We start from the raw sequence: 15,978 nt of genomic DNA on the forward strand, positions 1-15,978 counted from the left end.
TCATACTTTCTCTGTGACACCTGAACCACAAACGCGCATGTGTGGCGTTGGTGGTATATTTGCTGTCGGCGTTGTGTGTTGAGATAAGCGCGCATAGGTACCGCGTACCGTTCGGGTGCGTTTGCTTCCCGCAGTCTTCGTGCGTCACGTTCGTATTCTACAGCGGCTGCGGTCGGTTTGGTTGGTTGCTTATATGTTGTCCATGAAAGAGAAACAAGGAGAATAAGATTGGGATGGAGTGCATTTGGCAAATATTCGCAGATTATAACTATCAGCTTACCGGTATCGCTCGAGAGGAAAGTATATAATAGTGTTATCTGTACCTGTACTCGCCTATGGGGCTGAAACTTGTAGGCTAACGAAGAGGGTTCTACTTAAGTTGCGGGCAACATAGAGGGCTATGGAACTAAAAATGGTAGCTGTAATGTTAAGAGATGGGAAGCGTGCCGAGTGGGTCTGAGAAATAACTTGAGTTAATGACATTCTAATGGAAATGGAGAAGAAGAAATGGGCATGGACAGGGCATGTAGTGCGTAGAGAGGACAACTGATGGTTAGGGTTACAAACTGGATTCCAAGGGAAGGGAAGCGCAGCAGCGAGCGGCAGAAAGTTAGGTGGGCGGACAAGGTTAAGAAGTTCGCAGGGGTCAAGTGGATTCAGCTAGCACAGGAGAGGGTTAAATGGAGTAATATGAGAGGGGCCTTCGCCTGCAGTGGTTGTAGTCCGGCTGGTGGTGCTGATGATTGTTCCTCACAGCCTAAGTCACTTTGGGACGCATGAACCAAGAACCAGAACCAGTCTGTGACAGATGTTGCAGGTGTTGATGCCACATATACAAAGAGCTTTTGGAAGGGTTGAGATTACTTTCACAGTTTGCAGACAAATGGGAAATGGCTTTTGGGCCAAATGTGGGCTTTACATCCCATACGGACGACCCATTCCGTTGCTTTTTCTTCTTTTTTTTTTTTTTGCTTTTTTTTAATGGCGTTACATGCCGGGAACAGTGTCGAATCATAAAGGCTCCTATGGTATCTGAAAATAAAAGTTGTTAAAAAAATGTTGAGGCCGGGTGCTAGCATGGCTTCTGCAGATAGGTGCGAACGCTGCGTGCTATTTCTTGGCGACACACAGCGTACGTTTCTTCGTGGCCGCTTCGACGGATGCATTTATACACAGAAAAAAAAAAAGAAAAAAAAAAGAAAAAAAAAAGGCCGCTCTTTGTTTACGTAAATACGTTCGCGTGTGTGAACTTTTGCGCCCCTCTTCCCTTTTCCCGAAACACCTATGGCAACTCGCACTGTGATGCTTACACTTCCGTAGGGGGCATTCCTTTGCTCGACAGGTTGGTGGTGCTCGTTGTGCGTACCGTATGTAAGCCATTAGAGGGATTACAGGCATTTAGCTGAGTTTAGAAGTACCAACTTACTTTACTAAGTTCGAAGCGGCGTGAACGGGGCCGGTAAAAGAAAATAGAAATTGACGCCGTAGACAAGATGGTTGGGCTTTGTCGCATGCGAGGCAGAGAAACGGTGGAGTTTCATCTTATCGGTGGCGTGAGGGCGGTATGAGGTTTTGTAAAGTGGCCGTTTAATGCGACGTCCGTAGTGTAACCATTTACAAGAACAGGAATCGGAGTGGAGAAATGCTGGAGGGGAGAGCTTTTGAGACAGCAACCTGGCATCGTAAGTAAAATCGGCAAGGTGCGGGTTCTACGAAAACACGGGAGTATATGCAAATTTATTATGACTATAGTTGACAGCCTGTCACTGCTCGGTCGCACAGTTTTTACTAATCACGTCTCCATGTTCTGGACTGATCATGTGTCAGATTTTGATGCATATGGCTTCCTTGGGACAATTTGACGGCTCGCGTGATCGAAGAGCGCGGAATTAGCGCAGCTTTCCTTGCCATTCCTGCGGCGCAGTCTTCGAAAATTCGTCGATACTCAAATTACTCAGCCCGCTATCGACTTCAGAGGCGCTTCATTGTTCAAAAACCGCCGCTCCATCCTCGAAACGCAGTGAAAAACTTCGCACGCATGCATAGTAGTTTCTGTGTTTATGTGGTATGCTTGTGTCTGTCCGATTATGGGGTGGGTCGCGTGCTGTCACCTTTTGGAGCGGGCTTCTTTTGACCACACTGGCCGCGAAGGGCCTCGCTATAAACCTCCGCACTTCGAAGGGCGTGATTCCAATCGGCTCTAGTTTACAGCCCCCATGTGCAAACACTGCTCAACTCCGGCCACCCTCATACACATGACGTGGACTTGTACACACTACAACACAGACAACTCAAACACCCCAGAGACGTGGGAGTCTCTCCTGCGTACTTCCGAGCCAGCAGACCAACGCCGGCTTATCCAGCGCGCGGTGGAGGCCGCGACATCCCAAGGGATCCCCGCTGACCTCCTCTAAGCCAGCGCAACCGGTCCTTTGACTGGTCCCCTATTTTTGGGCGTAATAAAAGAGTTCACCACTACCACCACAGCTTCTCCGAACTCGTCGTCATATTAGTACAGTTAGGCGTAACGGTAACGTAATGCCTAGCCGCCAGTCACTTGACCCCTTTCTACGGACGGCCAAGAGTTTCGCATCTGTGAATTGCTCCCAGGTTGGCACTCCGCCCGACAAATTTAATATCGCAGAGCCCTTATAGTCCGTGCGTCTCCATTGTCATAACTCTGCGTGACGCTTGGCACATTTTTTTTATTATTATTATTTGCGCGGGTTATCTCGCAGGCGCGCTCGTTGCGTTCGTCGCCGCTAACCTAGCTCGTGAGGCCACGTTATCGGCCGTCGTGAAATGGAAGGCGAAGACGAAGGAGTGCGATAGCGTTTGCGTACCCTCTCAGGATCCGAGCATGTCGTCTGCTATTACCGGGCTGAGCCGGCACACCGCAATGGGCCGCGAATGCGTTGCCGCGTCGTCGTCTGCTAACGTCGCTTGGGGATGTTCGCTTTCCAACTGAGACATCGCGCCGATTAAGAAGAGCTCGGTAGGAAAGGAATAAAATAATTTGAGAGCCCTCCGCGAAAGCCTTTAATGCCACATCGTTTCCAGCAGGAGCTGTTGGCGGATGGCGCAGTACTAGATCATATGATTTAGATCAATTCCGCGGGATATCGATGGGGTTCTGCTATATAGGGCCCGGTTATAGTTAGTTATTGATAATAGTGATGAGAAAGAGGGAGAGAGAGACTGTGTAAGAGCGTCTCCCTCCTCATTTTCCTTTTGCTCGTTCCTTTCCATTTCCCTTTACTCCTCTCCCTGAAATCTACATTTATGAAATTACGGCGCGCTTTCTCGAACTACGCGTGGTGTAAGCGGTAGGAAATGGGAAGTGTGGCAGGTGCTGGTCCTGATGGGGCTGGGATAGGTAGGTCTCCGCCGCTTGCGGCGGGGGCTAGCCTGCCACCGAATTTTTATCTGTTGTAGGCCGTCATTGCACCCGCCACCGCTTAGGTGGTGGACGACGGCTGTTGCGGCGCGCGTCTTTCTCTCCCTCTTCTTTTTCTTTCTTCTCTACTCTCTCTCGATTCTGTCCGCACGAGACAGCGGAGGTGGCCCAGCTACAGAGCCAGTAGCAGCCCCGTGCATTTTCTTTTCCTTTCCTTCTTCCTACAGCCACAACAATTACTTTCGCCTCATCGCACTTTAGTGGTCCAAAGTGCCCTCTAGAATTTTGTTACGAAAGCAAAATTATGCCAGGTTTCGGCCTGTCGCGTAGTCCGGGCCCGCAGTCACGAATGACCTTGAACGGCCGCGAAGAAGAAGAAGAGGAGGAATTCTAATAATAATAGAACGCTTGGTCACCCGCTGCTAATGCTTTCGCTCCACATTCGGTTCAGCAGCCTTGAACCCTTCTAATTTTTTTTCTTCTTCTCATTCGAGCAAACAGCTTGGACTGCAAGGTTAGGAAAGAAGTGTGGAGTGGTTGAATAGAGCTAGCTCACGATTCCGCACCGCTTTCAGGTGATAACCTTGCTGCGACCGTGTTCCAGGCAAAAGTGCTTGCGCGGCTTAAGTGGTTGTCGCGTTCTTTTATGTGTTTTTGATGCTTTTTATCTCCCTTGCTTCACGTATCTAATCGAAAATGCAGTTGAGCGTATACTGCAGTGAGATTTGATATAGGCTTGACGCGTTTGTGCTAAGCCATTATTCGTTATATATTTGTTCAACTCCGTCCGTGACATGATCGCCGCACGGAGTTACTTGTCCACTCGGTGCTTGCTTGCGTGCTGGAGGGAAGGGTGTTAAGAAGGAACTGTTGCAATTTTGATCGGCTGGTCTGTTGGTATATGGCGGGCAGTGTGTAATAACCGTGCACGGACAAGAAGCAACCAGATAAGAGATAAAAAGAAGGAAGTGTGCGAACGGGACAGTACGGCACCTTAGATGCCCGTTTCCAACCGGGAGAGAGAAACAAAACAAAACAAAACAAAAAAAGAAGCTCCACGATTAACGAAAGAGGAGACAAGGAGATTGTGAAGAACCCCTTCTCCCTTTCGTAATGCGTTTTGCTATATCTCACCGCTAGCTATCCTCCTCTCCCACTTTATTTCTTTTTTTCTCCCCGACGCTGGCAAACCAATGTCGTGACTGTTGATAACCCGATAAGGGACAGGGGTGTATGCCGATTGGGTGAAGCGATGTGTTCGCTTGCAGGTGACGGGCTGTAACCGGCGAGTCGGCACTTGATCGATTGCATCTCTGACGTTGACCGGTATTTGGCGAGCCGTTTTAGAAGCGTTTCAGGTAGAATCTTTGTGCTTGCGTGTAAATTCAAGCTGCTCTCGATCAGTGCCGTTCATTCGCCCGCTGGGTAGTTAAATCTCGTTAAGTCAAGTTGGCCTGCAGTAAGCTCAGGGCTTGCTTTGTTGGCGACCTTCTTCAGTATCAAAGGCGGCGAGTGTCGAAACTGACTGCTCTCATATTACAGGTGTTCTCTTTTATTCCTTTGTTTTTATTTTACGCTTGCGCGTGTGCCTACTTGTGCGTGTGTACTTCGTGCCTGCTTGACGCTGCAGTTCTGCTTTGTTGCGCCGGGCGTTGTCGCTTGAAAAACGTGACGTCATCGTTTCGGCATGTACCGAGTCGGTTCTTTGATTCGTATTTTTCCTTATTGGGGAAGCGGGAGAGAGTTGCCCCTTTTTCCATTGAGGGGCATTGTTTCCTGCAACAACAACAAGCCAGGAAAAATAAGTCATCCCTTTTGCCGCGTAGTGCTTCGTTTCTCTGAGTTGCCATTTTCTTCGCGTAGTTTGGGATCCATATTTTGTTCTTAGTGTTATTTGCATACGCGTTGCGGAACTTTAGTCACGATTCTTCTTTGTTTTTGTTGCTATTTATGCCGTGCAAGAAGTAGCACACAAGGTTCTAACGCCAGTTTTTGGTTTGGCGACGCCCTAATTGGTCGCATCTGTTTCTCTTTGTCCCGACAGGTCCGGAAGTTAGACTTCGTCCCGCGGTTGGACGTCGCTGGAAAGGCTACGATTGGAGGAACTTCTTTGTGGAGGTAAGACCCGCATACTTCTTCCGCGATGGACCCTGGTTCGCTGGAGCCTAATTCGGTTGTCCGCTTGCGTAATGGAGTATGTTTGCGAATATTCCGTGCCGTGGATATTATTGTGGCCGGGTATGACACTTGAAAAGTGACCAAGACAGTAACACAAAACACTAAGAAGCTAGGATAGTAAAAAATAAAAATAAAATAATAGCAATGTAATCAACGTTATTAGGCTGTTAGTAAGGTGTGTAGAATTAACAGAATAAGCTTGTCATACCAGGCGTGCCAGAAAGTGTGAAGGAACGAGTGTAGAGTTGCTACATTGTGGCCTGTATAAGCCTGCAAAAGTGATATGGCGGCTGAAACATCAAATAACCTGTCCAGCTGGTCATGATCGGTATACCAAATGTGTCGCGAACATTTTTGCATCGTGTAAACTTGATGCGAAGCTGACATGGGGCTTCGGTGGCCAGGATCCTTTGAACGTGATGCTTGTTGGAAGGCGTTCTTTAAAAGCACCGATTTCAGAAACATTCCTGATAATAACAATAATAATAATAATTGGTTCACAGGAAGGGAAAGGCGCAGTATCTGTCACACTTGCTATGTGGACACCTGAACCGCGCCGTAAGGGAAGGGAGGAAGGTGAGAGTGAAAGTGGAAATAGAGAAAGGGGAGCCGTAGTGGAGGGCTGCGGAGTAATTTAGACCACCGGGGGATCTTTAACGTGCGCTGACATCGCACAGCACACGGACGCCACTTCGTTTCGCCTCCATCGAAACGCAGCCGCCGTGGTCGGGTTCGAACCCGGGAACTGCGGACAGTAGTCGGGCGTCTTACCACTGCACCACCCCGGCGGGGCACATTCCTGATGCCTGATTCGCAATTTCGGTCGACCATTGCCGACTGCTGGAGTATGCTATTCATTTATGCACTAAAATTATGCAAAATAATTTAGTTTGTTAACAACCTACTCTCGTTTTAACAAGTTTAGTTTTCTTTTCTTCGTCATTTTAGTCTCGTCAGCTTCGCAGTTTTCAAAAGTAGATTCGAGTCTTGGCGTATTTTTCTTCCTCGTTGGAACGTGTGTACTTGTCTTCTGCAGAGCTTTTCCTGCGGGATGGGTATCTTTCCTTGCTTAGCCAAGAGGTCGAGCTCTTGTACGTCGCCCCTTTGGCTTTATACATATTTCTTTTCTCATCATCCGAAATGCTGGGATGGTGCTAACATCGAAGCGTACGTACGAACTGCGATGGTACTGCGAAGCTCCGGATTGCTGACCTCTGTGCTGGCACCAGTCTGATAAGGGATATTCGACCCAGAGGGCGCATTTTCCCTATTTATTTATTTATTTAAATTTTACTGAATTGTGCTCACAACCGTGCAGGGATGCGGACGATACATGAAAAACAGGTGGCACAAAGTAGTGCCTTCTTTGCGTACACCGCTCGCGCTAGCGGCGTGTGTATCACTGGTATCGCATTCCTTCGTCAAAGGTTGAATTAATCACGGGGTCTTCTATCCACGCCTGTGCCCTAATTCATTCGTGTAGTGTTAACAAACCACTATCGGTCACTACTTACCCGACTCATCGTAGTCCGGGTGCTCTTGAACCACGGGGTCTCAGCAGCAGCTGCTACGGCTGAATTGACTTTAGCTGCTCGGAGCGCCATTTTAGGCCGAAACGTGTAAGTGGAAAATGACGATTTCGCTATTATTATTTTTTTTTTTCAACTATCGTTTAAGCAAACCGCATACCCCCCCTCCTCCTCCTCCTCCTCCTCCCGAAAATAAAATAACATATCGCACGAAATCATTTGCTGCTGCCAACTTGAAGCAAACAAAAATTTAGGGGCACTTAAACTTGCTCCGCCGTTAAGGCCTGTCTAACGTTTCACGCACACGAATATTTTTTTCCACTTTTATTTATTTTTAGATACCGATATTTAACGTCAGCAAACATTGACTTTCCATTTTCAGCAGTTTGACACCTTGGACGCGTTCTTCAATTATTCCATTTGATTAATACACAGTGAATTATCATCAGTCATTGACTTTTCATTCTGAGAATTGACACCTTTTGAACCCCCTTTTCCCAATTTTTCAATTTAATTCATCAGTTAATTGCAATGATTCCATTAACTTGTTATCGCCTATCACTCATCAATTACTGATCAACAACTAGAACCACAAATTGTTATGATTTTTTTTTTTTTTTTTTACGCAGCCTCCGATTATTTCCTGCACGCGGCGCACTTTGTATATTAGTTAACGTAGAAAGACGGGCTAGTTGGTCTTGATAAGTAGAGTGCATATTTTGGCAGCGTAAAATTAAAGACAGGACTAAAGGAGAAAGACAAGGGACAAACGCTGAACTTCAACGCACTTTGTATACTCCGGTGGTGGTGGTGGTGGTGGTGGTGGTGGTGGTGGTGGTGGTGGTGGTGGTGGTGGTGGTGGTGGTGGTGGTGACAAACGTTTAATAATTTGAAAGGGGTGGAGGTATGCATGAGCCGAATCTTTGAAGAATGAGCTATATGAAGCTGTATGTCCGAAGACTTCTCCGTACAGTGCGGACAACTCCGGCCGCTTTTCGACCAAATGAGGTGTATAATCACATACACACAGCCGATACAGGATCACCTTATCAAAGATCTCTGAGAGACATCTTGGCAGAAATAAGCACAACGAAATGGGCCTGGCCGGGGAAGTGAGAAAGGACACTTGAAATGTCTCTTTAGGGTGCGAGAGCCGACGCCAAGCATGGGGACGACATTGTTAGGGATGCTTGGGGCGGTTAGGGATGTCTAGGGATGTCTGGGACGTTTTTAGCTGTGTTAATACGGATGCGAGAGGTCATTAAGCTGTACTGTAACCTGGAACATGGCTGTTAGTGATGACGGTGGTGGCGATGGGGATGAGGTTCGTCATGGCGACACAAACGCCGTTGTTGCGGTTGTGATAAGTGGTTCAGGCTTAACGCAAAGGTGTGTCGAGTGAGATCGTCTGCGAATCGAATTACGAATCGTTTTTACTCGCCCCGCCTGGGTGGCGCAGTGGTAAAACGCCCGACTACTGTGCCGGAGTACCCGGGTTCGATCCCGACCGCGGCGGCTGCGCGAACTACGTCTCCTCGATCTCTCTATCCACTTTCCTCCCTTCCCTTATGGCGCTGTTCAGGTGTCCACAGAAACAAATGTGACAGATACTGCGCCTTTCCCTTCCTGTGAACCAATTATTGTTATTAATATTATTATTACTCGGAAGCGTTCCTTACCGGCGGCGCTCCACGACGTCTAGTTCGGCACGGCCTCTCATCTTCCGTCGCCGGCATGCTTTGACGAGCCCACCACATCTGGGTGCGATTCTTTGTTGACCGGCGAAAATCTCAGCGTCCTGTCGTCCTCCGGGGGTTTCAAAGCTTGCCAAATGGGCTCACATTTTGCATTTTCGAATCCGACGAAATTGCGCTGGTGTGATGACACCTCGTTCACAACGTCGAAACGGTGCATTAGGCCAATTCCCGGAACGGTGTGCCATCGTTATTTCCGCGTTGGGTTGGCGCCAGCCGCTTCACCCTGCCCGCTTGGTTCGCGCAACTGCTTGGTGTTGCGACAGCACTGGATGATTACTTTCTTTCTTTATTATTTCAAAAAAAGAAAATATCTCTGCTTACTCTGCAGTCGGTGTGTGCCGCGCCTCTTTTCTCGCTAGTTGATATGGGCTTATCGCGTGCCTCATATTTGCATATCCGTCCCTTTGACGTTCGGTGGTGCGGCGGGCTCCTTCTTCGTAACCTTATCACCGCGTGCACGGGCACATCAGAAAGGTCCTTTGCGTCGCTATCACCTCCAACAATAATCCGCAGTGCGCGCCATTCAGTGGCCTCCTTATAACTCGAGCACGATATCAGAAAATGCTTACCTGGCCGGGTCGTGCATATATCATGTAGGGGCGACGGGCAGTATACGAGACCGGATGTATGCACTGATGCACGCACTGATGTGCGCGCCGCGAGTTCTCGCGAGTGCTTGGAACTCGGGCCGGATACCCACCGAAAAACGGATGCTCCGCCGCAGACCTTCCCGGGGACCGGTATACCGAATTTCAAATGTTTCACATCGAACATTTACATTTGGCTAGCTACATTTGGCTCGCACATTCGCAGTACCGCTCGTGCGAATAAAGACGTACTTGCTGATCGTACTTGCGCACTGACCGTCAAATTCACAAAACGCGCGCTCTCATCTGTGAAGAAATCTGGCTCCAGAAGCGAATTTCTAGCTTGCCTTCATCAAGGAAGGGGGAATGGCGTAATGTGACCAGATTAAATCGCCGGTTGGCCTCAGGAAGCCATGTGGCTATTACGCATCTGTTGTCACATTCCGTTTTCCCGAATAACATTCGCAATGGACCCTGGCGTTGATAACCTGTTGGTTTTTAACTGCAGAATACGCCGTTGACTATCCCCCTCCCTGCCTGTTATTATTGTTGATTTTAATTTCTGACCAAAGAAGTAACGCCCGCGTGGTGTGCGACGCCGGTGCCCGCTTAATAACGTGACCAAACTTCAAGACGTCAGATCTAACATGCCGGAGATATACGTGTATTGTGCGCGCAGCACTAAGAACTATGGGCCTTACTCAGAATGAGACAGTCTGTCGCCTTGAATGGCGGAGGCTTGTATCCAAGTACTGTCGTCAACAGTTAGGCCCGCGCGTGGAGAAATCGATCAAATCAAAATCGCTTTGTCCTTGGAACAGTACAGACCTACTTAACTGCACTCTCGCAATGTCACTTCGATAAGACAATTCTGGGTTAGAACCACTCAGTGCAAGGTGAGCGTGAAGGTTTGAGGGGTTCCCTTAACTGTCCTCTTGCAAGGTCACGTCGATAAGAAAATTCTAGGTTAGAACTCGGTGAGTGCAAGGTGAGCGTGAAGATTCGTGGAGGAGTGGAAGAGGAGTCTACTCGGAACGCCCGCCCATCCGCGCTCACCACTGCTCCCGCGTCCTTCGCGTGATTGGCTGGATCGCCTGTAAAAGTCTGTAGGAATAGAAATCACGCCCACGACGACATCCGATAGCGTTACATTCTTCTGCTGCTGCTGTCGGCCGGTACACGGTGGGAAGCCCTGTGGGCCCAACTTTCCCAAGCGTCAATCGACGATGCGTCCTGCAGCCGGAGGGTCGGCAAACGCGATAATCGGGTGGGATGAACGGCAGCTTTCGTCGAGCGGTTGGATTTCCCAGCCGACCTGGCTTGGCTATAGCGCGATTGGCCAGTGTCGCGCGTGTCCGAATCTGGGGAGGTACGGCCTCGTGTATACAAGCGGGGCCGCCCTCCGGCTCGAAGCGAACCACCCCGAGAGTCCCGTGCCGGATAACCGCTTCCTTATGCGTAATCCTCCCGTGATTTCATCACTGCAGTTGTTTCATTATAAATTGTAACGAATCGAATAGCAGTTACCACCAAAGCGGTCATACGGGTGAGGGAGACATTTGGTCGTCGCATTTCTTTTTCATTTAGTACTACCTTGCACGGTCTGCACGCGGCTAAGTCAGGTGGAAAGATTACGGCAAGAAATCTACCGGGATTTTATAGACGCGAATGTTATTACCAGGGAGAGCATGTGTATAGGAGGGGAGTGGAACAGGCCTTGCACTGGACGAAATAGGCTGACTGATGGGATTCCCTGCGCAAGGTTTTTCGCCCTGTACGTTTCAGCGGCGACAGTTTTTCCGCAAAGCCTTGGTTTTACCACTGAAAAGGCTATCTGTGGGGCGAGGCAATCCATGTGCAAATTTCAAGGACTAAATCTTGAACCCGTGGTGTATCAAGGAGGCGAACAAATTCAGGGATGGTTTCCTCTCCCTCTTAACGCGTCAACCTTACGGTCCCCGCTCCTCAGTGGCACCAGTTCGTTGAAAAAAAATAAAAAAAAGTGGTGTGGCGTTGCCGGCTTTATCATTTGCAGCCTCCAAAGCCTCTAAAAATCTGGAGCATACCTCTGGCTGGTGGTAGTTGGCAGGTGCCTTGCCCAAGCACTGTTTGGTTCGTCGACTGTGTGACGTCACTGACATGTTGGAGGATTCGGCGCTCGCCGCTAACTCTGGTTTCACCTCTGAGGTGCGAGGGTGAGGTGGGAATCGAACCGTCGGGACGCTTGCTCTCTGGGTCAGACATGAATGGTTGAGCGAACAGTATGTTATGTGTGCGAACCAGGGGTCGCACACGAGAACTATTGTTGTTCCTAGGTCACACGCCTTTAAAGACGGAGCTTCGCGAAAGGTTTGTCGAATCCCAAAGGGTCTCTGTGTCAACCGAGCGAAGCATCTGCACATATATCGCCTCCCGCAACCAAGGACTACGTCATAGATGTCAGTCAGATACATTAGCGTTCACTCCTCTGTCTAGCGATGCGATGTTTCGCATTTCTTTACATCGACAATAGCTGTACTTAGCGGCTACGAAAAACAGCGCAGATAGGTCGCCGCGGGAGCGACCGAATTTCATAACGCTGTCACGATCCCGGCAGCGCAAGTACCTCCCATCACATTTTTTTTTTTTTTTTTTTTTTTTTTGTCTTTGGTGCGTAGGACTTCGTTTTACTGGCCTTCCGTGTTTGAAGGCTTACGAAATGCTGCTTCTCAAGCGTGTGGCACTGGGCTTTAGACACCGCGCCATTAACGGGAAACGCTGAAGAAATCGCTACATCGTATTTCCGTCCATTATTCATGGGCAGATATATTGGACCGTGCTTGCTGCCCACCAGATCTTGCGGTCTTGTCGGTAGGCACCTGCCCCACTAACAAAAATACACCGGTTCGTTCCCTAACTCGGCCGCAAAAAAAAAAAAAAAAAAAAGTTGTTTTTTTTCTTACACCTCTTGCTCACCTGGGGCGAAGAGTTGCACCCAAAGAGGTCGTTCGCTGCAGACTATCGCTTATCCACTTTGTAGTTAGGTTATAAAATGATTGATGGCTGGGGCAACTCGGTTATTTTCCGCGAGAAGCAAAACAAACAGGCTGCCTTTAGCCCAGGAGGATGAAGAAACGCTGGCTACATGCTTGTGCGCGTCGTATTTTTGCGCCTGACCGTTATAGAGCGCACGTTTGTCGAATCACAGGCATACCGCAATTGACCGATTGGTGGCACACGCAATTCGCATTTCGCCTGACCACGCTAAATCGGTTGTTTGTTATTGTTTTTTTTTTTTTCGCTTAGAAATCACGCATTTATGTTTTTCTGTCCGCCATATACACTGAACCTGAACTGAGCCGCATACGGGCCCATTTCAAGCTTTCGAAAGCTGGGTTGCCGCTCGTTGCATCGATTCCTGTTTTACCTTTCGACTCGTGAATACGAGCCGTGTCTTCATTCTTCATATTAACCTCCTTTCTAGGCCTATACGTTGCCGTTTCCCCAGCTATTCCGTGGTGTAGCAGTATTATTTTAACCGAACTGAACCAATATTCGCCCCTACTGGTTCGCTAATTAGCTATCCAGAAGCTGCCAAGAATTACTTCCACGCTATGTACTTGGGGCGCTATCGTCGACCGCGATTGCTTAACCATATATTCAGGTATACCTGCATGGTTTGCTTTGAATGCACCAGGTGGTTATTTTTAAGCATGAAACGCTTTTAGCTCCCGTTGTCGGCGACCTCGAGGTGACGTCGAAATATAGCACCGGGAGCCAACATCCGGGCAGCGATCTCTCGTCATCCGGGCACCAAAACGGTAACACCTGGGCACCGGACCAATTTGGATCAAATTTAACGCAGCGAGTTAAATCCGTCTCGTAAAATGCGAATTTGTTTTATATTTCATCATTCCAATACATATTTCTAATGGCAGGGTCACTATTGTATTAGTTTGTTGCATCACTCTATTCTTTTGACTCGCAGTTGTCGCACTCAGGCATTTGTTATCAAGTGATTGTCGGGTATTTTTGCATGATTCGCTACTCGGATATCTTGATGTCCGGACGACGTACTTGAAGCGAAGCCAGGCTTTCCTTATCTGCAGGATGGGTTTATATCTTTGTGCGCTGTGATTTTTCAGCGAATGTAAAAGACTTGGACTTCTCAGAGGTTCGCTGTGCGCGCCCACGCTCAGGAACGCACGAGGCCAACACACAGAGGCCCTCGAAATCTCGATATATCGGAGTTCCGCTCCACAGCTACGGCGTTGCTTCGGCGAACTGTTGACTCGGTGGTCATTGAAATGTCTGTGGCTAGCTGAGCCGAGTTTCTCGTGGCGTTGCCGATGATAGCTTATCGGTTCGAGGACATTAGAAATGCTCGCGTGCGAAGCAGGGTCCGCTTTGGCAAAACTTTCTTCCAAGTCGCGAGCGGCGCAAACATGCGACGCGACGCTTCACGAGGAATGCGATGTTCATTTTCACTTTACTGCTTCATCGCGGCAGCAAATCGTTCCTTTCAGTCGAAACGGCCGCATAGTTTCGGTTTCAGCGCGGATATATATACTACAGGTGTTGAACCACTACCGCGCTTTGAATGGTGGTGGGGAAATACATTTATTGGCTCAAAAGAGCATTCACAGGGAGGTATGATTGGACCAGCCCTTAAGAGGCCAGTCCTTACAAACACTAGGTTGGGTTCTTAGTACGGGACTCCAGTGGCGTCGGCCGCTGCCCGGGCGCGCTCAACCAAGGCCTTTTGGGCCTGTAGGTCAGAGCTCCGAGCAGGGTCGCCTCCCAGTCCTCCCGGGTGGTGTTGGGACGATTGGGGATAGCAGGGTTGGAGGGGCAGGCCCACACCATGTGGTGAATGTCCGAAAACTCCGCACATGGCGGACAGCTGCCCGCGAAAGAGTGGTCGTAGTGTTTGAGAGCTGCCGGGCACAGCAAAGTATTTGTATAAAGGCGGAGCAGAAGCCGCTCCTCCGCCTTTGAGGGGCCTTTACACGGGCGGGGATAAATGCCGTGGCCAGATTGATATAGTAAAACAATATCTTCGTAAGTATAAGCTGGAGTGAATTCGAGGGCGCGCATCGATAGAGGTGCAGTCTTACGCACCGAGAGCACGATGTTTAGATTTTGCAACCTGCATATGGGGCATTTCGTTAGCTTTCAGAAAATTTATTACAGTTGGGCATTCGCGACTTTAAGATGCATTTTTAAAGTCGTTTTTCGTCGTGACGTCAAGCGAAAGGATATTGATTTTTTTTTATTTGCGTTTATCTCAAAGGAGCATTTTTTCGAGTTGTACATGCGATTTGAGCGCACGTACAACTCGCTACAGTTCGCTTCTAAGCACTCTACTAGGCAATCCGAGAATTTAATAGGTAAGCATAGAAAAGAGTGAGAACTAGGCTTGTCGTGATACTCAGTGACTAAGCGATTAACTAAGTTAACTTAAGAATTTTTTTACTTTTGATTTAAACGGCCAACATTATATCAAGAAATTGAAGGCTGCCAACGTAGAAGCTGTCTTTTTTTTTTTTAATTTTCTTTATCGGCAATGGTTTCGAAACATTTCGAAGCGTCAAAAATGCGCATTTTCTTAGCTCGTGAAGTTGCTTCCCGCAGTGTGCATTTTTTAAACGTATACTCGCTTGGCGTAGTAATGTCGCGCAAATTGCGTATTTGCTACATTAAAAATACAAGTAGAGCCATTTTTAAAATGTGCATTGCGGGAAGCCAACTTTCCGAGACCAAAAAAAAAAATGCTTTTTCTGACTGTAAAGATTTGGAACTGCATTGCCGATAAAGAAAATACAGAAATGGGGCTCAACTTTGAGGTTAACGTCCCTCAAACTCTTAATATAATGTTGTTGACTTAATATAATATTGTCAAAAGTTAAAAAAAAAAGGAAGGGTTAACTTTAGGAAATGGTCGTTTCATCACGGATATCATGTACATAATTATAATGTCTGCCTGGCTGGGCAGTCCACCTGCACAAACCGCACCTTCCGACCCCTGATAGGGTTTAAAATATGATCTGTAAAAAGTGATAAAAACACCCGGTATATGTTGACACAGTGGTTGCGTAAAAAGGCGTGGTGTTGTTCAGGATTGAGCTTTGCTTCAACCAGCTAGGCATGCTTTCACAAAGGCTACCTTATTCACGCGGTCGATCAGGCAATATAGAGATTTGCATAAATAACTTTCCCCTGTATATGCTTATATAGACCATGAGAGGGCGTTTCACTCACTCTAAACCTTGGTAAGTCACGTAGACCTTACGGAATCAGAGCTTAAGAAGCCATGTGCTGAAATACTGCAATATATATATATATATATATATATATATATATATATATATATATATATATATATATATATATGAAGGAAATAAGCCTACAGTCAGCGAGGCCAAGGAAAGCGTTGGGGATGGTACTTTGTCTTTTTTTTTTTAATGTTTACTTGGATAATCACACAAATTAGTAATGTAATCTGTTTAGGGGAAAGATATTTAAACACAAAGTAGAAGAAAACACAACGT

The 15,978-nt window shown here is 47.9% G+C and overlaps 1 long non-coding RNA gene across 1 annotated transcript in view; it reads left to right on the forward strand.

Moving 5' to 3' along the window:
- Positions 1-15,978, forward strand: part of LOC146178516 (uncharacterized) — a 185,722-nt gene that overhangs the window by 126,955 nt on the left and 42,789 nt on the right. Inside the window, exon 2 of the long non-coding RNA XR_014700612.1 lies at positions 5,442-5,515. This is a non-coding gene — a long non-coding RNA (uncharacterized LOC146178516). The remainder of the gene's footprint in view (positions 1-5,441; positions 5,516-15,978) is intronic.

This window comes from Amblyomma maculatum, chromosome 9 (assembly GCF_055883805.1).
Source record: "Amblyomma maculatum isolate TAMU_Amacu chromosome 9, ASM5588380v1, whole genome shotgun sequence".
Taxonomy (NCBI): Eukaryota; Metazoa; Arthropoda; class Arachnida; order Ixodida; family Ixodidae; genus Amblyomma; species Amblyomma maculatum.